The sequence below is a fragment of the Enoplosus armatus genome, chromosome 3 (assembly GCF_043641665.1).
Source record: "Enoplosus armatus isolate fEnoArm2 chromosome 3, fEnoArm2.hap1, whole genome shotgun sequence".
Lineage (NCBI taxonomy): Eukaryota > Metazoa > Chordata > Actinopteri > Centrarchiformes > Enoplosidae > Enoplosus > Enoplosus armatus.
Genome location: NC_092182.1, coordinates 11,909,163 through 11,919,899, shown reverse-complemented (window position 1 = coordinate 11,919,899; position 10,737 = coordinate 11,909,163).

Genomic DNA, 10,737 nt, shown 5'->3' with positions numbered 1-10,737 from the left:
GAGGCTTTATAATGAAACCTTGGCAAACAGTGTGTAAGAAAAGGCCATGACCAAGGTGCTAGTTTTTAGCAGTCCTTAGCACAAACAGCAGACACTTATCTTTGTGTTGACCATATTATTTTGGCATGTTATATAACAAGACTGTGCCACAATCATAAACAAGCCATCTGAAATAAGACTGTTTTAAATCATCCTGGAGATAGAGGAAGTGTATTTATAATATACCCATTGTATTGTTTTGTTTTGTGTTTTGTCATTCTTTTTTTATGTTTAAGTCTCAAGTCACGTCCTAATCCTTAGCCTTGGGTCCTGAAGACGGCATAATGTGTGTTCACCACATGGAATGTCCTTTCAAAATATAAACACTGACAAATAATGGGAGAACAATCAAATCAACATAACATTACATGAATAGTGAATGCTTGATTAAATTTGTTCTGTCTTTTATTTAGAGAGACACTTTTGCACAGGAAATTAGATTTTGGCTGTTTTCAAAACACAACATTTGCTACTTGTGGAGTAGCAAATGCCACTCCACAATAAAAATCACATTGTGCAAACATATGCAGGCATTATCCATTCCTCATAAAATAACACAAATGATGCATGGTCACATCCACTCTGCACTTTCTTTTCTACCCCTCATCTAGACAAGGACACTTTAAACAACTAACAACTGAATATTTTGCTCGTCCGGCCAAGATTATTCTGCTCTGGGCTTTGGGAGAGTAACAAGTCATTTAAGGCTCAAGTCCAAGTGAAGTCACAAGTTAATGGTGTCAAAGTCAAGTTGGAATACTTTCACGTCTTGTGTAAATCGAGTTTGATTTGAATCCAAGTCGTATGACTCAATGTGTGAGTCGCCACCTCTGATAAGTGACGTTGGTCTTTGAGTCTTCTCATCTCCTCATTTTCCTGGTTAGTTTCCACATAAATGTGTAATTTCACTCTTGCCATTCCGGTGTAAAATACATTCAGGAAACATCTGGCACAACCCATCAGACCTGGAAGGAACATGGTGGCGGGTCTGGAGTCTAAAGATTTACATCTTTAATATGTTCAAGAAAGCACAAATTAAATTATTATTTTTTTCTACACCAAATAATCCTGCACAGACATATACAGATATTCATACAGAGCCATCCTTATCATGCAGATTTGACATACACTTTGAAGCTGTTTTGCATTCATATTATTTATACATCACTTTTTAGTGTGTTTATGCCAAGAGGTATACTGTGACAGTGGCCACCACAGCCACCCGGACTGTCTGTGAAATGCTGCACGGCACTGACACCTAGTGGGTCTACATTGGCAGTATTACATTTCAAAGAACAATAGGTCCTTTGTGTGAGAGACTTTTTTTTTTTTTACAGAAAGAGAAAAATGAGTCGGCACATAATGAGTTGTGATCATAGACAATATCCAGCAAAACACTTTACAGAGCCATTTTGAGAAAATGTAATCTCAACAATCTTCACTTGAATTTAAGGGCCTCCTCACCATTATATTTGTTGAGCTCGCACTTTTGATAAAATGGCTTCATTTTCTGAAATGAGCCTGTCGCACTTGAAGAGGCAGACCAGGTGCCACTAAACATGCTTTGTTCTGTGTTCATTCAAACAGGATTGCCTGGTTATTTCCACAATTCACTCTTTAGCCTACATCCAGGTGGTGTTTGGCAAGACTCGAGGTGCTTAATTTAGTGCTTTTATCGTAGCTCACATAGCAACAGTCACAACACAAATTCTTAATCTATCAAATGTCGAGTTCCAGTCCAAAAATGTCCTCATCTCATACCAAAGGCTTTTGTGCAATCCTAACTTAACTAAAAACAGACATCCAGTGGAACAAAAGGGAAAGACACAACTGCAAAGACTTTCAAAATAAATGCGCGAAAGAAATACAGTTGTTGAACTTCTTAGACATCCTTAAACGCTTTTTCTCTCTCTCTCTCTCTCTCTCTCTCTCTCTCACACACACACACACACACACACACACACACAAACACAAAACCAAGTCACAGACATGCACGTGTGATATACACAATTATGCCCAGAGGTGTTTTACATAATACTGTGACCAGTTTGCCAGTTTGCCACAAGGTGGCACTGTTTTCCCACTTTCTATGTCATTTTGTAACAGCAAAAATGTTGAAAAGCAGTTTCTCTTTGTTCTGTTTACAGAACACTTCCACCATTCGGTGAGAATTTGATTATGCCACTTTCATTAGTCACAGGGCTGACGTGTTTTAGTGTTTGGTTTTTGTCACATTCTGCATTTATACAGCCAGGCTACACATTTGTTTTACATTTTGAGCATTTATCAGGGTAGTTGAGTCAGATGGAAGAGAGAAACATCACAGACAGTGAAACAAAGGGATGATGTGCAATAAAGATCAAATAAAAATACATCTGGATGAACTAAATTCCAACCATACCTTTTTTTCTTTCTTTTTCACGTACTTCATTCTGAGATGGGGTCTTTCACTTACACCATTACTAATGTCAGTGTCTGCAATCCTTGTTGTTTTATCTCCATAGAGGTCCATAACTCCAAAATGTATGTTGAGTGTTGAGTGTTGTATGGTTTGTCCTTTATCTGGCACAAATATTAGTTACTTAAAGCAGTGGTTCCCTGTCTGGGAGTTGGGAACACATAAGATGAGTATCGGGGTAGAAAATAATAAAATACTAAATAATTCTGACACACAAAATCACAAACTATATGTTTTTGTTCTTCTCTAATCTTTAAACCTTTTTCATATGTCCAAAAATGATTCAAATGAAACAAATATGAGAAGGGAAAATCACTCTGTGCTTGAACGGCCCACAAGTCACAGACATGCAGCCTGTGTCGAGGTGTCACAAGTAGACATGACTTCATTTTAAGCAGTGTTTGATTGTGTGACGACATATAAAACACTGTTGTTTTTCCAGATGTGTTTTGGGCTCATTGAAGGGGAAATGTTGATCTGTGACAGTCAGCCATAGAGTCGTGTTCAACACCATCTACCAGCAGGTGGAAGCATAACACAGATGACAGACACCCTGATGGAGAGCAGTGCAGGGTCCCAACAAACATCACTTTCATTTGAATCTTACTTTCAAAAATAATTATATACTACACTAAACTATATGTAAACTAAACTCTGTTTTAAATATATTTAAAAACATATTTTCTTTGCTTCAGAAAATGTGTAAAGCAATGAAAAGGACAAATGTATCTACATCTGTAAGAATGTTAATGTTACTATCCCATGTGCTGCACACCAGACTTGCATCCACCTCCCAGGATCATGATAAGTCTATTTTACATCCTCCAGAGAGAGAGAGAGAGAGAGAGAGAGAGAGAGAGAGATCAGCTCTAATGGCTCATGCTGATATTTGACCCTGCAGTCTTTAGAAAGTGACTCACTGACACTGTATATACACATCTTTCATTATTCTGACATTTTGTCGCAGCATTAATGCCTCACCTCATTCATCTCCGGGCAATTTTCTTTTTCCATCTGTAGCTCTCGTATATTGATCTGTGCCTCTGCAGCCTCATGTTGTAACATCATACTCTAACAAGATCCGTTGAATGACTCATGCATTTTTTGCTGTAGTTTTGAGGGTAAAAATGAATTCTCTTTTTCAGGATTACTGTCTCAATTGCCAAACAAGTCATTATAGCCTGATTGCCTTGTCTCGCCTTCATATTATAGCATCCTAATAAATCAACAGCACAGAGACAATCTGAAAGCTGAACAACCAATAAAGTCTAAATGTTAACATTTTTATTTCAAGTAAAACATTGATACCAGTGGCGAGATTATGCTACTAGAATAGTTAGAATAGTAGTCCCCAATATCCAGCGTCAAGTGTTAAAACAAGGTATCAACATTATGCAGCAGCAAAGCCTCTGACTGAGTTCATAAGATCGATTGATTTTCACATCACTGGATGGAAAGCCATCAGTCTTCCATATCAGAGAGATCACTGTTGGTCACTAGCCTCTTGCCAAAAGACCTCTCCTGCACCACCGGTGAGTTTCTTTCCAGGGCGATTTTTACTGGTGGAGTAAGTGAAAACACCATTCATCTGGTTTGTGTCACGACTGGAGCAAGTATTTTCATGCGTCATTCTTTCATCCATCGGCTAAGGCCCATGATGCACCTCCGCCCAGTTCACTGCAGCTGTGATGGAAGCCAGGTTGAAGTCCAGAGAGGGGAAACTGGTTCTCACACTGTTGTTAAGAGACATGACGTTGCTAATAATCCAAGTAATCAAGTGTTTAAAGAATTAACATCAACATCTGGAATTCTCAACTGACCACAGATGAAACTCACCTTTGTATACACGCACATATCTGCCTACACACATGCCTGAATCAGCTACAACAACTGCATCATGATTTGGACCTACATCATCACTTATCTTCTACACTCCCTTTCTCCCTCCCTTTTGCCGGTGCTCTCGTCCTCCCCTCCCTCGCTCCAGAGCCAGATGGATTACCTCATCAATCAAAGTTCCCAGAATCACATCCTGTGTGTGTGTCCCACCAATGCAGTGCCTCCATTCGGTAGGAAAACAGTATGGGGTACTCACTGCAGCCATTCTGTAATGACAAAAAAGAAAGAAATAAGATATTTCAAGTAATTAATTCATCGTTCCTCTCTGTTCATCTGCTCATTCTGAAGGAGCCACACAGGAAACTGCTAATCTCGCCCATGCACGAAAGCCTCCTTAACGCTGATTGAGAAAATGGCATTATCAAAATGTCTGGGAGGTCTTGGGTGGCAAGACACAGTACGGAAGTTTAAAATCAGAAAAAAAATCAAAAAATGTCACATGGCAGGGAAGCAGAGCAAGGCAAAGGCTTTTAATTTGACACATAAAAGTACAGTTCCAAATATTAAAGATTTAAATAAGTTGTTGCAAGTCTTTCAAGAAATTGGAAATAGTTTTAGAAACAGAGGAACTACATGAGCTGATTCAAATCTGTAACATTTGTGTTGTTAACAATGCATTATTAATTATAAGTGGGTAGGAAGATATATATTCTTTGATTTTAATCTTCAGTGATGAAAGAATCGCAAAGTCAAAAATGGCAGTATCAGAGTTCAAAGATCTTGTCCTGCCCCCCTTTAGGTCCTCTAACAGAGAGGAAGCTTTACAACGCTGTACAGTCTCTGTATTTTTTTTTCCTCCTCAAAAGGAACAATTATGGAGCGGGCAATGCTGATAACACCTAAGGAATTCGAGGCATGCACAAACAGCCCTTCCCCCATCTGCTTAGCTCTCTCTCCCCTTCCCCCTGCCCCTCGTCCCCTTCTTTCCTTCCCTCCCACTCCATCACCAGGCTTTCTTTCTGCCTCTTTACACTCAAATCTGTTGCTCACATTACTTCCAGCTGGAACGTAGAGTAAATAGCCCACTCAAGAAATTCTTGAAAACGAATTTACAAAAAGAAAGAAAAAAAAAAGACTAACATAGATTTTTTTTCAGGTTCTGCTGAACTTGAGAAGAATTGTTGCAATTTTGTGCTAGAAGAGGTGATACAGCCACAATTGTTATGCTTTTAATTTACAAATACGTTGTTTCTCTGTCACAGCTTGTTAATCATATCATGTTATGTTATGACGGGCTCTCCAAAGTCCTTTGATTAGTTTTTAAGGGAGAACCCTTACATAAGTAATGCATACATCTCCAAAACAAAAATCTTGTGTATGAGCTCTATATGCATGTGCACAAAGGCTTAGACGTTTATTTGTTTTTTGTCAACCATTCCCCACAAGCCTCCCTCACCAAAACTTCCTCTTTCACACTCTCCCTCAAAAACACATTCCAACCACAGGGAATGCTTGACTGATTGTCTGAGTGTGTGAGGGTGTGTGTGTGTGGTCTGCTCAGCGGACGAGTAAAGTAACTTCTCTCACGTGAAGCCAGCGCATGTGCTGTCTTTTTACTGTTTCTTATTTACTTCAACAAGGATGTAAACAGCACCAACATATAATTTCTTTGTCGAGCAGAAGCACAATTACAAGAGTACATATTAGTTCAGTAATTCCTCAGCGTCCAACATTGTATTTTATGGTATTATACATTTTAATAATACGTTATAATATGTTTTATTGTGCGCTGTATGTTCATTATCCTGAAAAAAGTTTGTACTGAAATGTATGTTATTATTTCTGACACAAACCAGTCAGGCCAATGAACAACTACTTCTGGATGAATGGTTTATGCCTAATGATAACTATCATGGAAAAACATTTTACAGTTTGTTTAACTTGAGCTGCACGTGTTTGCAGAGATTCCTCCTAGAAGCAGTTCACAGTTGACCAGTTTCTGATGTAAAGCAGGTATAAATATAAATAAAGTACAGGGTTTTTTTAGCTGGCTCTTCTCACACAACTTCCAAATGTTAACTCTTAAAACTGAACCTTTCCCTTTTTCCTCCTTTTGCCCACTTGTATGTGTTCAGCCACCGTTTGCTGTCTTTCCCCCTCTGTTAGCCATTCTGACCTTGAACCCCACACTGACAGTCTCAATGACCGAGCCCCTCACTCACACATGAACTCCCTGAACCCTTCCAACCCATTCATATCCACTTTCCTCCACACACACAGACTCCCCTTCCTCCCAAACAACAGTCCACTTTGATGACGGAGGTTCAACCCCACAGCATTGATGCTGTTGTGTGTGTGTGTGTGTGTGTGTGTGTGTGTGGGTGGGTGTGTTGGTTGTTAATGCAGGCAATGGGTGGAAGGGTGGTATTTCCTCAACATATGCTGTTGTCCTTAAATAGGTTGTATATGGGGAGGTTTTATGGCTGTTTTGTTGTGTTTTACGCTGAAGTTGCAAATTGAGATGAACTTTTCAGCCAAGATTCAGTTCTGTATACTATTTTAGATAACAACAAAAATAAGAAGCATGTTTCAATACAAAACTGGACCAGATGAAGCCTCAGTTTTATGGAATGACCTTTGACCTGCGGTTTGAAACACTTGAATGTTAGGGTTCACTCCCACATCAAGGTTGTAATAAATTAAGCTGCAAAAAATTAGGCGCTGCACCAGCTCTTCTATCCCCAGTACACACCATTAGGCAATTGAGCCACTCACACACACACACTTACAAGCACATATAGGCACATAGCCGCGCGCATACACACACACACACACACACACACACACACTGCTTAGCTACCCCAGAGGTAATAAGACCAGAACACTTGGGATGGAGGGGGCTGGGTTACTTAGCAACGGGCCTGTTGACGTCCAAACAATGTTCATGTCGTCAAAGTGGCTGGTTGTGCCAGACTGAGGTTCTGCTGAGTGCAACAATGTCACTGGTGTGTTCCTAAATGCAGACGGATGAACGGCCCACAGACCGGCTGCATGACTGAATGAAACAGAGTCCAACACAAAGTGCTTACAGCGCTACTTCACAGAAATGCTGTTCACACCGCTGTATTTAGTCATTTTACGGTCCATACAGAGGGCATGCAGTGCTCACAGCTAGAGAGTGGGCAGATTCGGCTAATTCTGCAACTAAAAAGCTAATAAATCTAAAAGGGACAATGTGCATGATGATACTTATGTGAACTTTTTAACCTAAATTATAGTTTGCATTTATCTGAAAAAATATGGATAAACTATGTTCAGTATCACTTTACCTTTGGTGACTTTTTACAGCATTAATTCATCTTCTACATTATAAACTGCTTGTTTGCATCTGTTTTTTAGCTACAGGCAAACTTAAGTTTTGAGGATCTGCAAAGTCGTCCAGCTCAGCTTCCTCATTTTAATAACAGGCACATACATACTGAGGGGAAGTCAATTATGCCCACCAGTTGTAGAAAAATCAAAGTGCAGCGTGAGACTGTGGTTATACAACCAACAGTCTTCTTGCTCTTCCAAAAGTGGTGTTTGGTGTCACCTCTTTCTCTATTTGCAGGAAAAAAAATATGATTCCTGCTTATTCTTGCAGGGGTTGCACCATACATCATAAAATAACATTTTATGCTATTCATAGTGAGCAGTCCACTGTGCATAGACACCCTGAGATATGAGGAGTTGTAGAAGTGCTTTGTTGTGTAATTAATACCTAGTGCTTTGTAGTGCAACCAGTACTGATTAGTTTGAATGCCTCTGCATTTTAGGCATCAGGTTTCAGCTGCCATCTGTGTTGGGATACATATCCCAGCCATTCACTGGCAACAGGAGAAAGTGAAAATGCATTTAAATATAGCAGAAGTAGATAAGAGGCCAGAGTCACTGACAAGGCGGCTGTGGATAAGATGTGAAGGGTAACTTCAGGACAGCGCTCATTCACACTCTGATGGCAAATGTTTAGGTTTAGTACCCCGTGTCTGTGTCTGCTGTTTAACAGCCTTCGTCTGTGACCTTCAGAGGAAACTGCAGGACACCCTCACCAGACGCACTGGACCTGCTGCGTTACACCCTGACCAGTCCACATCACTGGATCATGCAGATGTTTATTTACAAGACATTATCTTTGTAATGGGCTGTGCGTAGCTGATGGTTCCCTCACCCCTAAGAGTTTTCACTTTGACTGTGCGTCTTGCGTGAGGTTGCTTTGCATCAGTGTTGTGCTGCATAATTAATCACATCATGTTAATGGGAGGAATAATGTCTTGCATGGGAGGAAAGCAGCAGGATCAGCAGCAGTTTAAGTCAGATCTAGGGCAGCACAAACCAAACCATATGACAGACTTTTCGTTGGGCGCTCTTGTGCATTGCGTAAGACGAGGCAAAATCCAAGAGAAAATTACAAGTTTGGACATCAAGTTCAAGCTTTACTGCCACATGCAGTATTTTAACAAGTGTATTTTCCTGTAAATACTATATCTAACAAGGGTTTTATATAAAAAGAATACAGCTACAGATCAAAGTTGAAAATATGGGCAGTTATAACAGACATCATGGATGTATACAAGCTGTGTCATCGAATGCAGGCAGTCACGATACACAAACAAGAAGTGGACCCTATCTCCACAACGCTCTCTCCACACATGACCAAAATTGATTGCTCAACATGTATAGACCCTGATATGTATACACGATACTGTGTATTTTTACTGCTTGATATATTTTGCAATAAGAGGTAATGACTGGAGCAGAAGTGGCCGTGGTGAAGGAAAACCTTAATAAGGACATTATGATTCTATTAAGTTCTTTTTTCTCCTCCTGTGCCAATGTGAACACCTTTTAAAGGTTGAGTCGAGGTCTGGGACACTAATCTCTCCTTTTCTATAATAGAGGTGCTTTCTCATCCACATTCATTATAGAAACATTGGGTATGTGTGCTATCTTTTTTTGCAGCAATAAAGTGTTTAATAACTGCAGTAGACTGACTGATTCCATACATTTACACTGTTAGTGGAGAGTTTTCAGACATAGCTCAATGTCAAAATTAGATTCAATTAAAAAGGAATTTAAGCCATTGAATGTGAAGCCAGTGAATCTTATTTTATGGCACAGATAAAACAGATCAGTATGACATCTTTGCATTTGCAATAAAGACAGGCTTTGCTTAGGCTACATGAACTGTCATTTCACATTCAAACAAAGGAAAAATCAAAGGAAGTTTTTCCTTGCCACTGTCGCCAAAGTGCTTGCTCATGGTGGGAACTGTTGGGTCTCTGTAATAACATTATAAAGAGGCGGTCTAGACCTGCTCTATTTGCAAAGTGTCAAGAGATGACTTTTGTTGTGATTTGGCGCTATATAAATAAGATTGAATTGAACTGAATTGAATTGAATTGAAATAAGTTTCTCAAGGGGATTCTAATCATTCAGAATTCCTGACCAGGACTTTTTATAAATCTACATGGACGATATTGTTTGCAACAAAGTTTAAAGAGTGCTTAGCAATCAATACAAACAAACAAGCGAGAAGGTTACACAAGCAAAGAAGAGGACAGCGGCAAAACCAAAAGAGTGTACACATGCTCTGGTTGGGTTAAAAGGTGGTGGAGTTGTTATACACTTATACTATGCCCTTATCACAGATAACGAGTATAATGCTGCCATCAGCATTTCTAGTGCTACAGACCAGCACTGACTCAATGGTATTGAAGAGGAGGCAAAAAAGAAAAAAACACATCAAGCTGAAATAGTCTGGCATGATCCTTCATTAATGCCCTTAGAAGTTTGTTGTTTTATATGTTGGCTTAAACCTCTCGGAATTAGCAGTTTTACCATTTTATTGTATTTTGGCTGTGAAAAAAATCCTCCTCAAGCTCAGCTGTTTTTAATATTCATAAAAACATGTCCACTAACTCCTGTGTTTATGTTAAGTTGGTCTTATATAGACAAAAAAGTACAAAAATGTTCATTTCTGGATAGGCTATTCCAATAAGGAGATACAATACTTAGTGGTGGTCAATAGTATGTTTAAAGGATATTGTAAATATACAGCCCAATATTACATCATATCGATATATTGGATAAGGGATGTGGTTTAGGTTTAATTGTGTTATTTGCAAATATAAGTGATTACGATTTCTTCAGAATAATTAATGTTTCTAATAAAGTGAGGCCATGGAGTGGATTAAGGACCCTCAGACAAAAACATCACAACATGATTTTACAAGCGTTTTGTCAAAGAGCCACATATTTGAGATGCTTCTTTTCTAGTTATTCTTCCGCATTCATCGCCCCCGGTGAGAGAAATAACAGTGTGCGGTGGTTTAAATTGGGCTAATCCCCCCTTCTCGGTGAAC